We start from the raw sequence: 19,834 nt of genomic DNA on the forward strand, positions 1-19,834 counted from the left end.
AGCTGTCTTGGTGGAAGGGGTAAATATAGTGTGTTTGCCAAGTCTAATATATGATTACTTATAAGGGCCGGTTCACACTGCGGGCGATGCGAGGCGACACGACTTGCCTCGCCGCAATCTGACAAGTCGCCCCCGTTCTGTACAATGGAACCGCTCTGAGAGGAGCGACTCGAGTCGCTCCGACTCAGAAAAAAGGTTCCTGTACTACTTCTGGGCGACCTCGGGGCGACTTGCATTGACTTCTATACAGAAGTCATTTGCAAATCGCCGCTGAGGTCGCGGCAGGTCGCGGCGAGGCAAGTCGGTGTCGCCTCGCATCGCCCGCAGTGTGAACCGGCCCTAAAGGAATGTGTTTACATATGATATATTGTAAAATTGATATATGTCCTTTTTGATGTATTTATAGAAATGTAAGAACCCCCTGAAGAAGACCACAACCTCTAAGGTCGAAATGCATTGGGGCATTTTATAAACATCGGCTAGTATAATTATAATTCATCAATACTGTGAGGGAGTACCCTCTGATGTATATTGTTTATCATTTATATCACATGGTACTATCCACTGTTTGCTTCCCCTTCTTAGGCCGTGTACACACGCAGGGACTGTTCGCTCAACTTTGTCCGTCAAACAGTTTCAGCGGACAGTCCGCTCAAAATTAGCATGGACGGACTTGCCCACACACGACGAACGAACAGTCCGCTGAAACCGTGCGCGATGACGTGAACGGCACGTACGACGGGACGAAAAATACGACGTCCTATACACTGCAATGCAAACTTCGGCGTGTAAATCCTTTCTGAGCATGCGCGGAACTTAGTTTGACGAACAAGCCTACACACGAGGGGACTGTTCGCTGAAACAGAGTTTCAGCGGACAGTTTTTCGGAATTTCCGAAAAACTTTGTTCAGCAGACTGTCCGCTGAAACTCCGCTGAAAGCCCACACACGAGCGGACTGTCCGCCGAAACACTGTTCAGCGGACAAAGTTGAGCGAACAGTCCCCGCGTGTGTACGCGGCCTTAGTCCAAACTGTCTTGTATTGTGCACACCAGAGCTCATATTTTAACTTTTGTATCACATTGATGTCCAATTGTCTCTCTTAATGAATACAATTAATATATTATTTGCTGCTAAAAGCCACATGGGGAATTCACTTCCGTTCAAACATTTTGTATCGGGGTGTGCAGCCTTTTCAGACTCCCATACATGTGTCATTCGTTGCTATAGTAGATATAACAGCAGGTCAATTCTTCCCTACTAGTTTCACCAAGGCATTGGCTTCATCAGGGAGATTGAATATAATAGAAAACAATTATGGCTCTATAAAAAAGAAAAATATAATACAGAAAACAGTGAACAAACAATAACATGATGCGCATCAATGAATGATTGGGCGGCGTGGTATCGAATGTCTGATAATCCCTCCCCAGTGAACCAACTGCCCAGGAATGCTACCATCCATATGTGTTTCCCTTCCATATGTGGTTCAACATAATGTACTAATGTTTTTAATTCATTGTAATAAGATTTTTTTTTTTTTTTTTTTTATATAATTTGTGTATTGAGTTGTCAGTGGCACCGCAATAGTCCCTTTTTCCTCTGTTCCCCATTGATGCTCTCTGATGCCACATTGATCCTCTCTGATGCCACATTGATGCTCTCTGATGTCACATTGATGCTCTCTGATGTCACATTGATGCTCTCTGATGTCACATTGATGCTCTCTGATGTCACATTGATGCTCTCTGATGTCACATTGATGCTCTCTGATGTCACATTGATGCTCTCTGATATCACATTGATGCTCTTTGATTTCACAGTTCTTAGCTCTCTATCGGGCAGTTTCAGTCAGAGATTTTGTTCTTTTTGTGCTGTGTAGAGCGATGTAAGGGGAGCTCTTTTCTCAATAAACGCTGGTAATTCATAACATCCGGTTTAAGGTATTCCATGTGGGCCATGGCATGCAAATTGTGGAAAATTGAATTTTAACGATCTTCTTTTTCCAGTTCGTCTTATAGGTTGAGCTACACACGGTAAATGGAGCCAACTGGGCTGCACTACTTTCCATGATCAACCGTGTCACCCCTTTAGCAGTCTTCCTGGACAGTAAGGTAGGCAGTTTTCTGTTATTACTGCTTTATGCATATTGAATAATAAATAAAAAATACATTGGATATCCTATGGTGGTGGTCCCTTTAAGACTTCCCTGATAAAGTCACTTGGGCGTTTCGTAACGCGTAGGGAATCCCGGATAGGAAGTGATGTTTGGAGAGCATTTTCATGCTGAGTATATGATGCCAAAGGCGTTTTTACTGTTTTATTTTTTATGTAAGGGGTATTCCTTTAATAAAAACTAATCTTCTTAGCAACATTACACTATGGGAAGCTTCTTTGTTTCTACCCTAACATATGGATAAGCGCATGTGAGGGTTTCTTAAAGGGACCACCACCATAGGATATCAAAATCCACTCAGAAGGACCACAAGTGGGATAGTATTTATAGAGGATGATTTCTACATGTAATCAAAAGCGTATTAGATAACTCATTAAGGTGAGACTACTGGGAGCACTGAGAGGTGTCTCTATTGGTTGGAAGTACACCATTTTTCTTTATGTTGTCACACTGAAGCTGCCCTACACTGAAAGAAGAAAACTGGGCACCTTATTTAACGGACTATTATGCACTTTTTAACACATGTGCACTTTACTTTAGTTGTATTACTTTTGAATTTATCTGTCTGATGATGTGATTATTTATTTATATCTGGGCTCATTTGAGGTTTTTGGTTTTAAGTATCAGTTTTATTTATTTTGGTTTGCTCAACACCTATTCATATTTACTACTGCTTCATGAATGCTGTTATGCATAAATGCACAGTTCTGAATAAGTAGTCACAGTTTTAGCACACTTCATAAGATTTGCGGTTAGATATGACTGCTGGATTGTTCCTAACCAGCGTGTTATCATGCATGCTTGGCATATGTTTTTATACATTTTGCAGACGCTCCTGGCAGAGGCTGAATATACTGTATGGAGGGATAGCAGTGATCTGTCAGTAAACCAAGCTGTCACTTCTTCTTTTAAGATTGGTCTGCACAGGTGCCCATAGACACCCGATTAGCCAGATTAGGCAGCAAGCATCTCATGGCTATGGGCACCTTAAAGGGATTGTAAAGTGATTTTTTTTTTTTAAATAACAAACATGTAATACTTACCTCCACTGTGCAGCTCGTTTTGCACAGAGTGGCCCCGAACCTGCTCTTCTGGGGTCCCTCGGCGGCTGTCTCGGCTTCCTCCCGCAGGTGCTTCTCACGTTCATGCGAGCTCCCTCGCATGGTGAGACGCATCTGCGGGCACGCTGCCGTGATACAGCCGGCGGCTATAGCCGCTCGCTGTATAACAGCCCTGCCCCCCGGCGCTCCGCGTCAGTGGATGTGATTGACAGCAGCGCAAGCCAATGGCTGCGCTGCTTTCCATCCATCCACTCCAGCCAATCAGCGGCCAGGCTGAACAGTGGAAAGGACGTCGGGGGACGAGGTAAGTAAAACGGGGGGGCTGGGGGCGCCGGGACTGTCAGATGTTTTTTCACCTTAATGCATAGAATGCATTAAGGTGAAAAAACATTTACCTTTACAACCCCTTTAAACTCCCATACATGAATTTTATCTGTAGGTTAGCCTCTATAAGGCATAGCTATAGGTACTGTAAATATCTTTATTTTTTATTTATTTTTTTAAATCAGAAAAAAAAGTTTATTGAAATTAACAACTGATCCACAAACATACATACTGCGTATATAATAATTCACGACAATATATATTGAGACATTGTAGGAAAAAGCATAAAGATGTACACGCACTTATCATTATATCAGTTGTAATAGGCATAGAAGTGATATTGCATACATTTCAAATTTGCACGTCATATTCCATCTATTTCCCATCTGTATTAGTTACCAGATGAGTAAACAGATTCCTGTGTGTATCATATAATAAATGCAAAACAGAAGGAAAGAAAGAAAAATAAGAGAACAAAAAATATGAATAGAACTTATTAACCATGGCCTACATATTACTAATCTGATGCATAGTTATGTACATAATACACTGCTAGTTATTGTCTCAATTTCCAATGGAACCCATTTTTAATAGCCTATCCTTTACCAGTGTATTAGGAGATATTTACTGTATATACAGCCGATGAAATCACCGGCGTGTGCTCTCTAAAGGAACAGGCACTCGGGCCGAGTCCGGTACTGTAAGCGGCGGTTTCCCTGCACATACCGAGTCCGCGAACCCGGAAGGAAGACTGGTGAAGATGGAAGCCCTGTCAGCGGCGACAGCTCGCCGCTGGAAGGCTTCGTTGTAAGGTAAATTTCACATAATGTTTCACATAAAGCCAGGATCCTTAACCACTTAAGCCCCAGACCATTTTGCTGGCTTAAGACCAGAGCACTTTTTTGTGATTCGGCACTGCGACGCTTTAACTGACAATTGCGCAGTCGTGCGACGTGGCTCCCAAACAAAATTGCCGTCCTTTTTTTCCCATAAATAGAGCTTTCTTTTGGTGGTATTTGATCACCCCTGCGGTTTTTTTTTTTTACTTTTTGCTATAATAAATATCCCCAAAAAATATATAAAAAAACATTTTTTTCCTCAGTTTAGGCCAATATGTATTCTACATATTTTTGGTAAAAAAAAATTGCAATAAACGATTATTGATTGGTTGGCGCAAAAGTTATAGCGTTTACAAAATAGGGGATAGTTTTATGGCATTTTTATTAATAATTTTTTTTGCTAGTAATGGCGGCGATCAGCTATTTTTATTGTGACTGCGACATTATGGCGATACATCGGACATTTTTGACACAATTTTGGAACCATTGTCATTTATACAGCAATCAGTGCTATACAAATGCACTGATTCCTGTGTAAATGACACTGGCAGTGTAGGGGTTCAGTGTGTCCTAGGTGCGTGTTTCTAAATGTGGGGGGCGTGGCTGTGATTTACAGATCTCTGCTCCAATCACAGGGAGCAGAGATCAGTGTCACTTGTTGCTAGGCAGAACGGGGAGATGCTGTTTACATCGGCATCTCCCCGTTCTCCCTGCCCGTGAGACGATCGTGGGTATCCCTGGGGCGATCGAGTCTGCGGGACCCGCGGTCAGACTCACGGGGGTCCCGACTGGCATGCACGTGCGGCGCCGGCAGCGCCCATGGAATGGCATGGCGGCAATTTTAAATGGACATACCTGTACGCCAAATTTGCCTGTCTGTGCATTCTGCTGACGTACATCGTCGTGCGCCGGTCGGGAAGCGGTTAAAGCAGCAATTTCCATACTGTCCAAGGTCTCCATACTTCCCATGCTGTCCAACAGTCCTGAGCAGGCACCAGCATCTTCTTCTGAGTACTGATCTTCAAGCCTCTTCATTGGCTGGCAGGGGGTTACATCACTCCTGCACATGCGCCAGAAGGCCATCATCCCGCCACTCGGAGACTGGCCCGGCACTAAAAGCCGAGCTGTGCATGCGCAGCTCAATTTATGGTGTCAGAGGAGACGGCGAACAGGCAGGTTGGGGTATTTTTATTGCACAGGAGACAGTGCGTGTCACTTCTGCTATATAAGCCTGCCTGCTCTTGTTTTTTTACAGCGGGACTTAAAGCGGGAGTCCACCGGGACTCCGCGTTTTTTTTTTTTTTAAAAGCCAGCAGCTACAAATACTGCAGCTGCTGACTTTTAAAATAGCGACACTTACCTGTCCAGCGCACCCGCGATGTCGGCACCCGAAGCCGATCTCTAGATCGTCTGTAAGGTGCTGCCGTCGCCATCTTGGGTATGGGAATCAGGAAATGGAGCCTTTCGGCTTCATTTCCCGGTTCCCTACTGCGCATGCGCGAATCGCGCTGCGCAATAAGGACGGTCCCCGCTGCCTCTGGGATCTGTGTGTTTCCCAGCAGGCAGCGGGGCACTTGCGGAAAGGGACGGGCACTTGCGGAAAGGGGCGTAATCTACGCCCCTTTCCGCAGAGAGCTATCCCGGAAGTGGGTGCAGAATACCTGTACTGTACAGGTATCTGCACCCCCCTCCCCCCTGAAAGGTGCCAATTGTGGCGCCGGAGGGGGGGAGGGTTCCGATGAGCGGAGGTCCACTTTAGGGTGGACCTCCGCTTTCAGTTTCTGCTTTAACTGGCAAAGAACCTATGGATATTAGCTTATGACAATTATTGGAAATAAACATTCAAGCATTTACATAGTTACATAGTAGGTGAGTTTGAAAAAAGACACAAGTCCATCAAGTCCAACCTATGTGTGTGATTATATGTCAGTATTACATTGTATATCCGTTTGTTGCGGTTGTTCAGGTGCTTATCTAATAGTTTTTTGAAATTATTGATGCCCCCCGCTGAGACCACCGCCTGTGGAAGGGAATTCCACATCCTTGCCGCTCTTACAGTAAAGAACCCTCTACGTAGTTTAAGGTTAAACCTCTTTTCTTCTCATTTTAATGAGTGGCCACGTGTCTTGTTAAACTCCCTTCTGCAAAAAAGTTTTCTCCCTATTGTGGGGTCACCAGTATGGTATTTGTATATTGAAATCATATCCCCTCTCAAGTGTCTCTTCTCCAGAGAGAATAAGTTCAGAGCTCACAACCTTTCCTCATAACTAATATCCTCCAGACCCTTTATTAGCTTTGTTTGCCCTTCTTTGTACTCGCTCCATTTCCAGTACATCCTTCCTGAGGACTGGTGCCCAGAACTGGACAGCATAACCCAGGTGCCACCAGACCAGAGTCTTGTAGAGCAGGAGAATTATCGTTTTATCTCTGGAATGAATCCCCTTTTTAATGCCAATATTCTGTTAGATTTGTTTTGCTCTGTACTGTTTGAATATTAACTTTTTACATAACTGTGTCCATAGTGCATTACAGAACATTGTTCATCCAATGCTATAATATTATCTTGTTATGTGTTCGATCATCACTTTTTTTTTTTTTTTTTTTTTTGTGCCATTGTCACACTCATGTGTTTGCACATCAGCAGCAAATGTTGTCCATTGCACAGAACAGAGAATTGCGAGGGTAATTTTTAATAAAAGCCAACTGTGGCCAATAATGCTGATACTGGAAGCATCTCCCATTAGTCACTTAGTAAATGGAGACAGTGCTTTGTGTGACTCTGCAGAAAAAAACAAACGAAATGTCACTGTTTTTGTCTTTTGATTTACAACCAAAATAGCCTTTGCCGGTCCATGATATTCATGACAAAAGGTAAATAGCGGTGTGACACAGGCTCCCCGGTGAGCACCTATCAGGGCAGCCTTTCCTCCCGTCATTATCCTTATGGGTCTGTCTTGGGGTCTTCCTGTTATTGCGGGACTCTAATCCCCAGGTGGGAATTCTGTGTAGAGATAAGGTGGAAGGTGTGAATATTCCCCTGGTGTGGGCATATTAACATTCCTGAGAGAAGTGTCCCATAATACAGCATTAGGGGATGGTATGCGATACGTTTACATCTGCTAATGTCATTACAGTGGGGCATAGGTGGAAAATATATTGTTCTACAATACATCCTAATGAGCCTCAATCACTAAGGTGTCAGGTGTAGTGGGGATCATGACAGGAGAGAGGAGACAGTCATCTGCATTATGCGTTTGCAGAAATCAGCACATTTTTTTCTTTCTTATAAAGCAAAGCAAAGTCGGGGTGTCGCTGGTAGTTCTTTATATATGACACTGGGAAGTTTGGCAAAATGCCCTGTATAGTTGGCACTGGCCGCAACGCCTCTATACGGTGTGCTGTTAGGATTTCCATATAGAGAAATACTAGGGGCAGGTTTAACCACTTCAATACCGGGCACTTTCACCCCCCTCCTTACCAGGCCAATTTTCAGCTTTCAGCGCTCTCACACTTTGAATAACAATTGCGCGGTCATGCAACACTGTACCCAAATAGAATTTTTTATCATTATCAAATAGAGCTTTCTTTTGGTGGTATTTAATCACCACATGGGGGGTTCATTTTATTATAAAGAAAGAAAAAAGATGGAAAACTTTGAACAAAAAACCCCATGGATTTTTCTTTTCTAAGATTTTGCAAGTAAATAATCTTACTTCAAAAATTTTGGCCAAAATGTATTCTGCTTCATTTCCTTGGTGAAAATAACCTAAATCAGTATATATTATTTAGTCTGTTGGAATGTTATAGAGTCCACAAACAATGGGATATACAGTGCATCCAGAAAGTATTTTCAGCGCTTCACTTTTTCCACATTTTGTTATGTTACAGCCTTATTCCAAAATGGCTTAAATTCATTATTTTCCTCAAAATTCTACAAACAATACTCCATAATAACAACACGAAAGAAGTTTGTTTGAAATCTGCAAATTTCTTAAAAATAAAAACAAAAATAATTCCATGTACATAAGTATTCACAGCCTTTGCCATGACACTCAAAATTGAGCTCAGGTGCATCCTATTTTCACTGATCATCCTTGAGATGTTTCTACAACTTGATTGGAGTTCCCCTGTTGTAAATTCAGTTGATGGAACATGATTTGGCAAGGTGCACAGCTGTCTATATATGATCCCACAGTTAAAGGGGTTGTAAAGGTAAATGTTTTTTCACCTTAAGGCCGGGTTCACACTATAGCGATGCGGGAACGCCGCGAATCCGCGGCGTTTACCCGCATCGCACACCTCCCGCCGGCAGTTCACACTGCCCTATGCGGACGGCTGGGAGTGTCAATGTTATGTTAATGACACCCCCAGATCTGTCGGCATATCGCAGTGCGATCTGCCGACTCGTACAGGAATCGGATCGCATGGTGTGAACACCCATGCGATCCGATTCTGTTGCGGACCCAAAAAAGGGTCCCGTGCGAGTTTGCTGCGGGAGCGATGCGAATTCAGCCATACTATCTGTATGGCTGAACTCGCATCGCTACGGAGATCGGATGTGATTTGCTGTGCGAATCACATCCGGATCTCCCCCCGCAGCGGTGTGAACCGGGCCTAATGCATTCTATGCATTAAGGTGAAAAAACATCTGACAGTGCCTGCGCCCCCAGTTTTACTTACCTCACCCCTCGAAAATCCCACACTCGCCCCCGTCGTCCTTTCCACCGTTCAGCCTGTCTGCTGATTGGCTGGAGTGGATGGATGGAAAGCAGCGCAGCCATTGGCTCGCACTGCTGTCAATCACATCCACTGACGCGGAGCGCCGGGGGGGGGTGGGGCCGTGTGATACAGCGAGCGGCTATAGCCACCGGCTGTATCACGGGAGCGTGCCCGCAGGTGCTTCTCACCGTGCGAGGGAGCTCGCATGAATGTGAGAAGCACCTGAGACAGCCGCCGAGGGACCCCAGAAGAGCAGGTTCGGGGCCACTTTGTGCAAAACGAGCTGCACAGTGGAGGTAAGTATAACATGTTTGTTATTTAAAAAAAAAAAAAAAAAATTCACTTTACAATCCCTTTACCAGTGCATGTCAGAGCACAAACCAAACCATGAAGTCCAAGGAATTGTCTGTAGACCTCCGACACAGGAATGCATGGAGGCACAGATCTGGGGAAGGGTACAGAAAAATGCAGCATTGAAAGTCCCATTCAGCACAGTGGCCTCCATCATCCGTAAATGAAAGAAGTTTGGAACCACCAGGACTCTTTCTACAGCGGGCCGCCTGGCCAAACTGAGCGATCGGGGGAGAAGGGCCTTAGTCACGGAGGTGATCAAGAACCCAATCTTCAATCTGACAGATCTCTAGCATTTCTCTGTGAAGAGAGGAGAACCTTCCAGAAGAACAACCATCTCTGCAGCAGTCCACCAATCAGGCCTGTAGGGTAGAGAGGCCAGACGGAAGCCACTCCTCAATAAAAGGCACATGACATCCACTTGGAGTTTGCCAAAAGGCATCTGAAGGACTCTCGGACCATGAGAAACACAATTCTCTGGTCTGAGGAAAAGAAGATTGAACTTTTTGGCTTGATATGCAAGCATCATGTCTGGAGGAAACCAGGTGCCACTCATTACTTTGCCAATACCATCCCTACAGTGAAGCATGGTGGTGGCAGCATCATGCTGTGAGGATGTTTTTCAGCGGCAGACTAATCAGGATTGAGGGAAAGATGAATACAGTAATGTACAGAAACATCCTTGATGAAAACCTGCTCCAGAGCGCTGTGGACCTCAGACTGGAGTGAAGGTTTGTCTTCCAACAAGACAACGACCCTAAGTACACAGCCAAGATAAGAAAGGAATAGCTACGGGACAACTCAGTGAAGGTCCTTGAGTGGCCCCAGCCAGAGACCAGACTTGAACCCGATTAAACATCTCTGGGGGGATCTGATAATGGCTGTGCACCGACGCTCCCCATCCAACCTGATGGAGCTTGAGAGGTCCTGCAAAGAAGAATGGGAGAAACTGCCCAAAAATAGGTGTGCCGAGCTTGTAGCATCATACTCAAAAAGCCTAATTGGTGCCAAAGATGCTTCACCAAAGTATTGAGCAAAGGCTGTGAATACTTATGTACATGGGATTTATTTCACTTTTTATTTTTAATAAATTTGTAAAGATTTCAAACAAACTTCTTTTACGTTGTCATTATGGGGGATTGTTTGGAGAATTTTTCGGAAAATAATGAATTTATTATTATTTATTATTATATATTTTTTATTAATATATATATATATATATATATATATATATATATTATTTTGGAATAGGTCTGTAACATAAGAAAATATGGAAAAAGTGAAGCACTGTGAAAACTTTCCAGGTGCATTATATATATATATATATATATATATATATATATATATATATATATATATATATATGATTCTGCATAGAACGGCTGCCCTGTAGCAGTAAATCTGCTATGGGGCGGTCATCAACTGGTTAATATAAATTTATGTGAATAATCATCCAATGCACAGCCAGTGTTAGTTGCGATGATTGAGGTCAGGGAACAGTAAACTGTTGAGGCCTTTGCCTGTCCTACAGACCTCCTATCTTCACCCGATCTTCCCTCCGGTGGTCTCACCTGCCAGTGTACACACAGTTCAGCTCCGTTCCTAGCAGCGCACTGCCTGCCTTCTTCTGGATCTCACTGGACTCTCTGTTAGGAGAAGCAGGTCTGCTCAGGAATCGGGCACCATGCACCCGTTCACAGTCTGCATGGCTATAAAGTGCCATTTGTTTTTGGATTCAGTCAAAGGGGCTGATTATGATCACTCCATGAAGAAAAACAGAGAACTCCAACCCCGAGAAGCAGTCGGGGTGAGTGTGTTAGTAAGGTTATACTTGACTTCGACTGCCAACGCTCTGATAAGACTCATAGGGGAATTGAAGTTTGACTTTCTCATGTTAATTTTTTTTTTATTTCTTTTTATTTCTATTAAGGAAAACAAAGAACAATAAAGTAACAGCCTAATTCACAGAGCACAAGTAATGAAAACAAAGCTTGAAGAGAAATAATTGGAAATACATTTGGTGTCATGTTATGATGTTATGACAGTTAATCATTTATTTAAAAAAAAGATAACTTGATTTGAATCCACATTTCATAAAATGAAAGGCCTGCATTATTATTATTGGAAAGTCATAATTGTCAGATTTTATCGTCTCTCTGGAATCCTTCCTGTTTGGGTCAATCTTCTCAAATAGCGGAGCCATAGCATTTGTTGATTTTATAGGATTACTGTAGACTACCCAAAAACCTAAACTTCTAGGAAATTAGGACAATGGTCAAGCCTCTCCTTACAGTGATTGTAAACCCTTACAGGTACACAGTGAAGTGATGAAACTAATTGTTCTTCATACGTTGTACCTGTTTATCTGCAGTCTTATCTTCTCTACACGTGTTCAAAGTCCACCGACGTGATTGGATGCAGGCAGTGTTTTTTTTGGGCAATATGCCAACGACAAAAGATGATTAAAAGATTCCCCAAACATACAGTTTGCTAAGCCCTTGTATTCTTTTCTGTATGCTTTAGATACTTCAACAGTGAGATCTTCCTTCCTTTGTTCCTGAGCTTTCTTTTGTCCATCTGGGAGTTTTGGGTGTTTTGAGCACTTTTCCGGCTCCTTCTGTTACATTCTCCACAATATAACACACATAAAAAACCAGCAGACATGGTGGGAACCCCACATAATGGGCATAGCAGGTGTACAGCCCAGGAACTCAGCACAGGGATGGTGGGAATCTCTCAATGGGCATAGCAGGTGTGCAAACCCAGGAACTCAGCACAGGGATGGTGGGAACCCCTCATAATGGGCATAGCAAGTGTACAGACCCAAGAAGTCAGCACAGGGATAGTGGGAACCCCTCATAATGGGCAAAGCAGGTGTACCGACCCATGAACTTAGCACAGGAATGATGGGAATCCCTCATAATGGGCATAGCAGGTGTGCAGATATAGAAAAATGAGCGCAGGGATGGTGGGAACCCTGTTGTAATGGGCACCGCAATTGTGCTCACTTCTGGGACCTCAGCACAGAAATTTCACCAGTAGAGTCCCAGAGAAATGGACAAGACCATTAGGTAGTTTATAGCCCATCTTCAAGTATACTGACTTGGTATCTGCTACTGCACCTCTGTCTATGAACATCATTGCTGTCTAAATTCTGTAATTTACCAGATACATAAATAAGAAATCATATATAGTAGTACTTGTGATGTCATTATCGAGCCGCCAATTTCTCAGCTATACTCAGATGCTTGGAGGGCGTGTGCAGCAGTATCACCTCATTTCCACCATGTTTTTGGAACTACATTTCCAATAATGGTTGGTGACCATGTCCTGTCCTGTCCTCAGACAGCGTTATGGGTGCAGGTGGAGTTGCGGTTGTAGTCACAGGTGCATTTCCCGTGGTTTCTAACCATCAATAGATGGGCTAACCATATTGACATAAGAGTAATCCCCCCCCACAACACTCTAAACACCGACAGCAGGAATAGTAAATCACATGGAACTTGTGAGGGGACAGGTTTCGAGCGGACTAACGTGCCAGGTCCTCAGGTAGGAAATAAGGATGACAATATAAGGAACCAGTCACTTTTGGAGAATATATTGAAGTGTGTGTCACGATTATGTGTATGGGGTAAGACATGGGGGTTATTTTATTGTCATTACATAGTTAGATTTAGAATTTTGCCCGTGGAGTTTTATCTCTCCAACATCAACAGTCTTTTTGGTGATATTACCTTTTAACAAAAAAAAAAGAAATATGTATATTTTTTCTAAAGTTTGATGCTACAAATACAGCGGAGATCAGATTGTTCATCCAGTGTGAGGAGGTTGCTGTAAAGTGCTGCACACAAATGGCAATACTTAGAGTCATTATATAGTGCAGCGGGAGGGCATACTTTTACCCGCTAACCTGAGTGATTGCATGTAACGATAATCTTCTCGCTGCCAAGTCACTGCATGCCGATCCATCTGGATCCACTTGGCATGGAAATGAAAGGAACGGGAGACGAGTTGCTGGTGATAGGGCTAAAGGGGATGTGGGCATCGACCTTGAACTGAGTTGACAGAGCTTTAGTTTGAAACACATGTATTCGTGAGTTTTGACTTTCTAATGTGAGCCAAATCTTTCCAGCCTGATCACCTGGTAATATGGCACAGATTACAAAGGAGCCATGTCCTTGTCATTCTTATTTGATAAGGCACTTCACCCCTCTACTCCTCTCTTCTCTGTATCACCAGTACCCTCTTTCATCTGCTCTCCCATTCTTCAGAGACTTTCTAGATAACATTCCAGCTGTTTGTCCCTGAATAATGACCATTTTCTTGTTCCACTGAGAGAGGGGGTTAGGGGGGTTCCAAAGGGTTGATTTTCTTATGAACAAATAGGATAACATTTATGCTCAGCACAGATCATGAATAAGATGGAGGGAAAGGTTGCTATAGAAATAAACTGAAATTTGGCCATTTTTACTTGGCCAGTAGTGGCGTTGCTTATGCTTGTGATGTGATCAGCCATATTAGTATTTATTAGCCCCTAAAAAAATAATAAAATAAAATAAAAAAAAGCATCTTAAAGGGTGGGCCAGCTGATTTTTAAAGTCAGCAGCTAGAAACACTGTAGCTGCTGACTTTTAATAAGTGCACTGACCTGTGTAGGGTGCCCGCGATGTCGGCTGCCCGAGGCCAACCCGTCCGTTGGCTCTCGGGTCCCGGCTCCGCCATTCTATCTACGGGAAACAGGCAGTGGAGCCTTGCAGCTTCACTGCCCGTTTCCTACTGCGCATGCGCAAGTCGCGCAGCACTTTGTGAATGGGGTGCGCTGTGTTCTGGGACACACACAGTTCCCAGAACACACCGCGCCCCATTCCCCAGAAGACAACGCACGTAGGAGAAGACCAAAGACCAGCGAAGATCACCACGGAGTAGGAAGAGGCAGATTAGGACGATCTGTCTAGCAACAGGCATTTCTGGTGACTTTAAAAAAAAAAATTCACTTTTCTTTTTTATATTTTTTGGAACATTTTAATGTTGTTTTGTTTTTTAGGGTGGCCCTCCACTTTAATGCATGCTTAGGCTGGCCATAGACAGTTTGAATCTCGACCAGTTCAGCAGGAACTGGCCCAGATTCGAACCATGTGTGGGCAGGCTGATTGTACCTAGTTGATCAATTGATCAACTTGGGTACAACCAGTACAACCAGCCTACCAGAATCACTTGCCAGAGAGAAGCCTTTACTGTGCCATCGCCACAAAAAAGCCCATTTACAAATTGCCCGACGACACGCCTCACAGCTATTGGCACACTAATTTGGAGTGATGAGGCCAAAATAGAATTTTATGGTCACAACCATAAGCGCTGTGCTTGGAGAGGGGTCATCAAGGCCTATAGTGACAAGAATATCATCCCCATTGTGAAGCATGATGGTGGCTCAATGATGTTTTGGAAGTATCTAAAGGCACAGGGAAAATCGAAAAATCGATGGCAAGATGAATGCAGCATGTTATAAAATGCTGGCAGACAATTTGCATTCTTCTGCAGGAAAGCTGCACATAGGACGCTTTCCGACTTTTCAGCACGACAATGACCCTAAGCACAAGGCCAAGTTGACCCTCTAGTGGTTACAGCAGAAAAAGATGAAGGTTCTGGAGTGGCCACCACAGTCTCCTGAGCTTAATATCATCAAACCACTCTGGGGAGATCTCAAACATGCAGTTCATGCAGGAACGACCAAAGACTTTGCATGACCTGGAGGCATTTAGCCAAGACGAATGGGCGGTTCTACCACCTGCAAGAATTTGGAGCTTCATAGACAACTATTACAGAAGACGGCACGCTGTCATTGATGCTAAAGGGGGCAATGCACAATATTAAGAACTAAGAGGATGCAGAGTTTTGAACAGGGGGGAATTTAATTTGTTTAAACTTGTTACCATGTTTTTTTTATGATTGTTCCATTCTGTTATCACCTACAGTTAAAGAATATGATTCCCATAAGAAATAAAAGAAAGGGGTTTTGTCGGCTTATTCATGTTTTCTTTAAAAATGGTACAGCCTGTATATTACCAATTCTCTAAGTGGAGGCAAACTTTTCAGCACAACTGTATATACATTTAGTCATTGTTGTTTATCACATTACATCTGCTGACAGTTCCAGGAATTGAGCCACTTTATAAAAAGTGCAGGCACACTTTGACTTAAGTCCAAGGAGCTGCATGACATCTCCTTGGCTTATTTTTATTATTTACATTTGACAGGTTTATTGCTCCAGGATCGAAATGGAGAGAAGCACATATAGCAGCTATGCCTGCCCCTCTGCTTCTCATTCACAGAAGCCTTTGTATTTTGTGAATGTGTTCACATAATACAAAGGCTTCTGTAAATGGGCAGGAGGAGGGGTGGGCATACCGGCTGCAGCAACTCTCCTGTTCAAGGTGCATCAGAAAGAACAGCATCCTACTCCTGGAATAACAGATAGCTGCCTTACGGGACAGATTCCCACATCCACACTGAACAACATGGATGGAAGAATCTCCCCTGCTGACTATTTGTATTCTGACAGCTGGCATCTGCACCTGGCTATTGTATTCTGAAAGCCATCAGACGCAGCTGGCTATTGTATTCTGACACCTGGCATCTGCAGTTGGCTATTGTATTCTCACAGGCGGCATCCACAGTTGGCTATTGTATTCTGACAACCGTTATCTGCAGCTGCTAATTGTATTCTGACAGGCGGCATCCGCAGTTGGCTAATGTATTCTGACAACCGTTATCTGCAGCTGCTTATTGTATTCTGACAGCCAGAATCTGAATTTGGCTATTATACCTGACAGCCATAATCTGCAGCTGGCTATTGTATTCCGACAGCCGGCATCCGCAACTGGCTATTGTATTCTGACAGCCGGCACCCGCAGCTGGCTATTGTATTCTGACAGCCGGCATCCGCAGCTGGCTATTTTATTCCGACATCCGGCATCTGCAGCTGGCTATTGTATTCTGACAGCCGGCATCCGCAACTGGCTATTATATTCTGACAGCCGGCATCCGCAGCTGGATATTGTATTCTGACAGCGGGCATCCGCAGCTGGCTATTGTATTCTGACAGCCGGTATCCGCAGCTGGATATTGTATTCTGACAGCGGGCATCCGCAGCTGGCTATTGTATTCTGACAGCTGGAATTCGCAGCTAGTTATTGTATCCTGACAGCGATCAGACGCAGCTGAAAATTGTATTCTTACAGGCGGTATCAGCAGCTGGCTATTGTATTCTTATAACCGGCATCAGTGATTGGCTATTTTATCCTGACATCCGGCATTCACAGCTGTCGGAATACTGATAAAGTAACAGCATCTGATTAGATGCAGTCACTATTCGACTGACAATTTTCCACCCAGCTCCTTCAACAAAAGTAAATTGAAAAACCAAGTTGTCGAGCCGGATTGTGCTGACAGGGCCACCTGCAGCTCGAATTTCAGCCAATTCATTGGGAATCGGTGGAAATTCCAGCCATGTATGACAGGCTTAATACTGGGCAGTGAAAACAAGTTTATAATTTGCCATCAGTCTGTCCCCCTTTTTTTTTTTTTCTTCTTATCTTGTGATTGTTTAGAACTCTTTGGCTTTATGTGGACTGTAGATTGAGCAACTCCTAACATTTTTTTTTTAACAGCGTATATAACCCATTTTATGAGTGGCTGAATCTCCCCCTTTTCAGAACATGTTGCGGAATGTTTCAACGAATTGGCCTTCTTGTAAAAATACACTCATGTTGTTTTTTAAGCCTGAAATGAACTGACAACGTCTTTTAAATGTTGCGTCCATCAGATTAGCCCCCTGCTGTGCCTGATTCCTTGTAGTGAGCCTAAGCTGTGTTAAAGGCCCCGGGACCCCAGGAGCTGTGCACCTCCTCTCCCACCATGAAAGGTGTAAAGGTCGCAGACCTTACACTGAATTTAGGGAGGACAAGAAGGTCTTTTATGAAAAGCCACCCAGACCCTCACTGGCCTTTCCATACAAAAAAAAAAAAAAAAAGACTCTAAAGATACAGCCCACAATATTTTCAGATTCCACCAGGCACCTAGTGCTGAAAAAAAAAAAACCCCCAAATTTCCATTTGCTAATGTTTAGTAGACAGCTAGTCTCTGTGTAAGACGAGCCTTGTGTTGGTTTAGGAATTCCTTAAATATTCCACATGGCAATGTTGTTTTTTCTCTCCATCAAATGCTTTTTTAATGATGCAGAATTAGTGGCTCAGTGTCTACTTATCGGCTTGTGCAGGTCCCTTGCCTCCCACAGGCCAGGAATATAATCGGCCCCCTGTTTCTTTTTGCAGCCTGGCAGGGCACAGACTGACTTATGGGGGTGAGCCCCATCTCAGCGATATCTTGGAAAAATATTTTGCTCTTCGGCTTTACTGCTAACCCAAACTATGTCATCGACTTGGCTCCCCGTCACGATTTCCTTGTTTTCCTGCCAAATCATTTTATATAAAATGTAAACCCGCACACTTGACAGAAGAATGAAGACACTATGCCTTAGTACAGGGGAAATGGGGACAAATCGTTAATTACCAATAAAGTGGGGGCCTGCATCATCTGTTTACATAGCGACAACATACATACCTCACAGCAAATCAAAGGCAGACGCCTCTTTTGGTCGCCGTCCATTTATATACATAAGCATGCATTTACAGTCTAATAGGGAACACAGTGTACTGTATTACGACACGCTGATGCCTTTTTATTGCATGCTGTGCAGTGTTATGGATTGCATTATGTACCTTACAGGAATCTGAGTCATCCCTCCAGCATGATGTATTTATCTCCCAATGCTTAACTTAAAAAAAAAAAAAAAATTGCTCAGCAGGTGTTAAGAAAAAAAAAAAAGCAATCGTTGTAATACACACTGTTTTTTTGCAGCACTGTTCCTATAGACTCTCTGGTGTCACTAAATGGCGGACCGCGGTCCAGACGTGGACCGAGTGATAGTCCTGTCCGGACCACAGCTTCAGCACCTTGCAGCCTGTTTGGACTCATCTCCTGTGTATCCTTGCCTGTCTGCTGCTACCGGCACTTCTGTAAACATACAAGGGGGCAGAGGGCAGGAGACACGGCACATCTATATGGTGAGCAAGAGCTGCCCAACTTTTCCAAATAAGTGGGTAATGGGTTGCTAGGACGTGAGGCAGTCCTAGCAACCAATCATTTATTATCATAAAGAGTTGGGCAGCTCCTGTCCTCTGTGTAGACCTGCGGTATATCTCCTTCCCTCTGCCCTGCTGTGTTAAGGTAGGACTGTAAAGGGAGGGGGACCTATAATTGCAAGAGGGACAGGGTTTTAATGGGGGAGTGTGATGTGAGGAGTTGGGGGGAGGGGGGGGTTGTGATGTGAGGAAGCAGTGGAGTTGTGAAATGAGGTGGGGGTCTGTGATGTAATGTGGGGGGGTGCTGCAATGTAAGTGGGGGAGGCGGAGACATTGAAGCCACTTCCTATGAGCCTGAGCTGCCATGGACATGCCCCCTTGAGGCCATGGCATCATGTCAGCCTGTGCTGTGAGTACTGTTGCACAGAATGGTGCTCATTCACTGCTGCACACAAAAACACTCTACTGGTAAAAGGTTCCCCTGATCACCAAAACCAGAAGAGGAGGCACCTGTGACATGACTGATTGGAAGACACTTGGAATAACAGTATGTAAATGGGGACCGAGAGTTAGTGTCAGAATATGGCGCTCCCCTGTAACAGGAACCTGTCACAAATTATCACACCTGTCTTGACTGCAGTCCTCTGTATCAATGGCCTCATAAAGAGTCTAATTGTAATGAAGCTGAATAGATTTAACATCATAACAGCAGCATGTGGAGGAATGATGGCCTCCATCAAAGGTTTCTGAGACACATGTTTGCTTTGCACCATTCAACGTGCATGTGTCATTTGGTTCGATTCTAGCGCTGATTTCTGCTTCAGGAAAGCTGAACGTCTGCAAACCTACTAAATATGGAAATGGAATACATAGAGTCAGGTCTATATATATTTTCGTTTTTTTCAGGTATTTACATAATCAAGCTATAGGTATATAACCGATATGGGCTGAAAGTGCACACTCTCATGTTTGATTTGAGGGTATGTACATCCAATTTAGGAATTTACAGCGCTTAAGAATAGCCATCCCCCTTTTTCAAGAGACCAAAATGAATTGGACAATTGAATCAAAAGCGGTTTCATGGCCAGGTGTGGGCTACTCCTTTATTTCTTCATCAATTAAGCAGGCAAAGGTTTGGAGTTGATTCTAAGTGTGGTATTTGCATTTGAAACCTACTGCTGAGCCTACATCATACATTCAAAGAGCTTTCTATGCAAGTGAAACA

At 43.7% G+C, this 19,834-nt stretch overlaps 1 long non-coding RNA gene across 1 annotated transcript in view; it reads left to right on the forward strand.

Annotated features, from left to right (window-relative positions):
• Positions 1–19,834, forward strand: part of LOC143936142 (uncharacterized) — a 224,863-nt gene that overhangs the window by 9,527 nt on the left and 195,502 nt on the right. The window contains exon 3 of the long non-coding RNA XR_013263620.1: positions 2,009–2,113. This is a non-coding gene — a long non-coding RNA (uncharacterized LOC143936142). The remainder of the gene's footprint in view (positions 1–2,008; positions 2,114–19,834) is intronic.

The sequence above is a fragment of the Lithobates pipiens genome, unplaced genomic scaffold (genome assembly GCF_037356315.1).
Source record: "Lithobates pipiens isolate NorthernLeopardFrog02 unplaced genomic scaffold, aLitPip1_a1.2 Scaffold_28, whole genome shotgun sequence".
In the NCBI taxonomy this organism is placed as follows: Eukaryota; Metazoa; Chordata; class Amphibia; order Anura; family Ranidae; genus Lithobates; species Lithobates pipiens.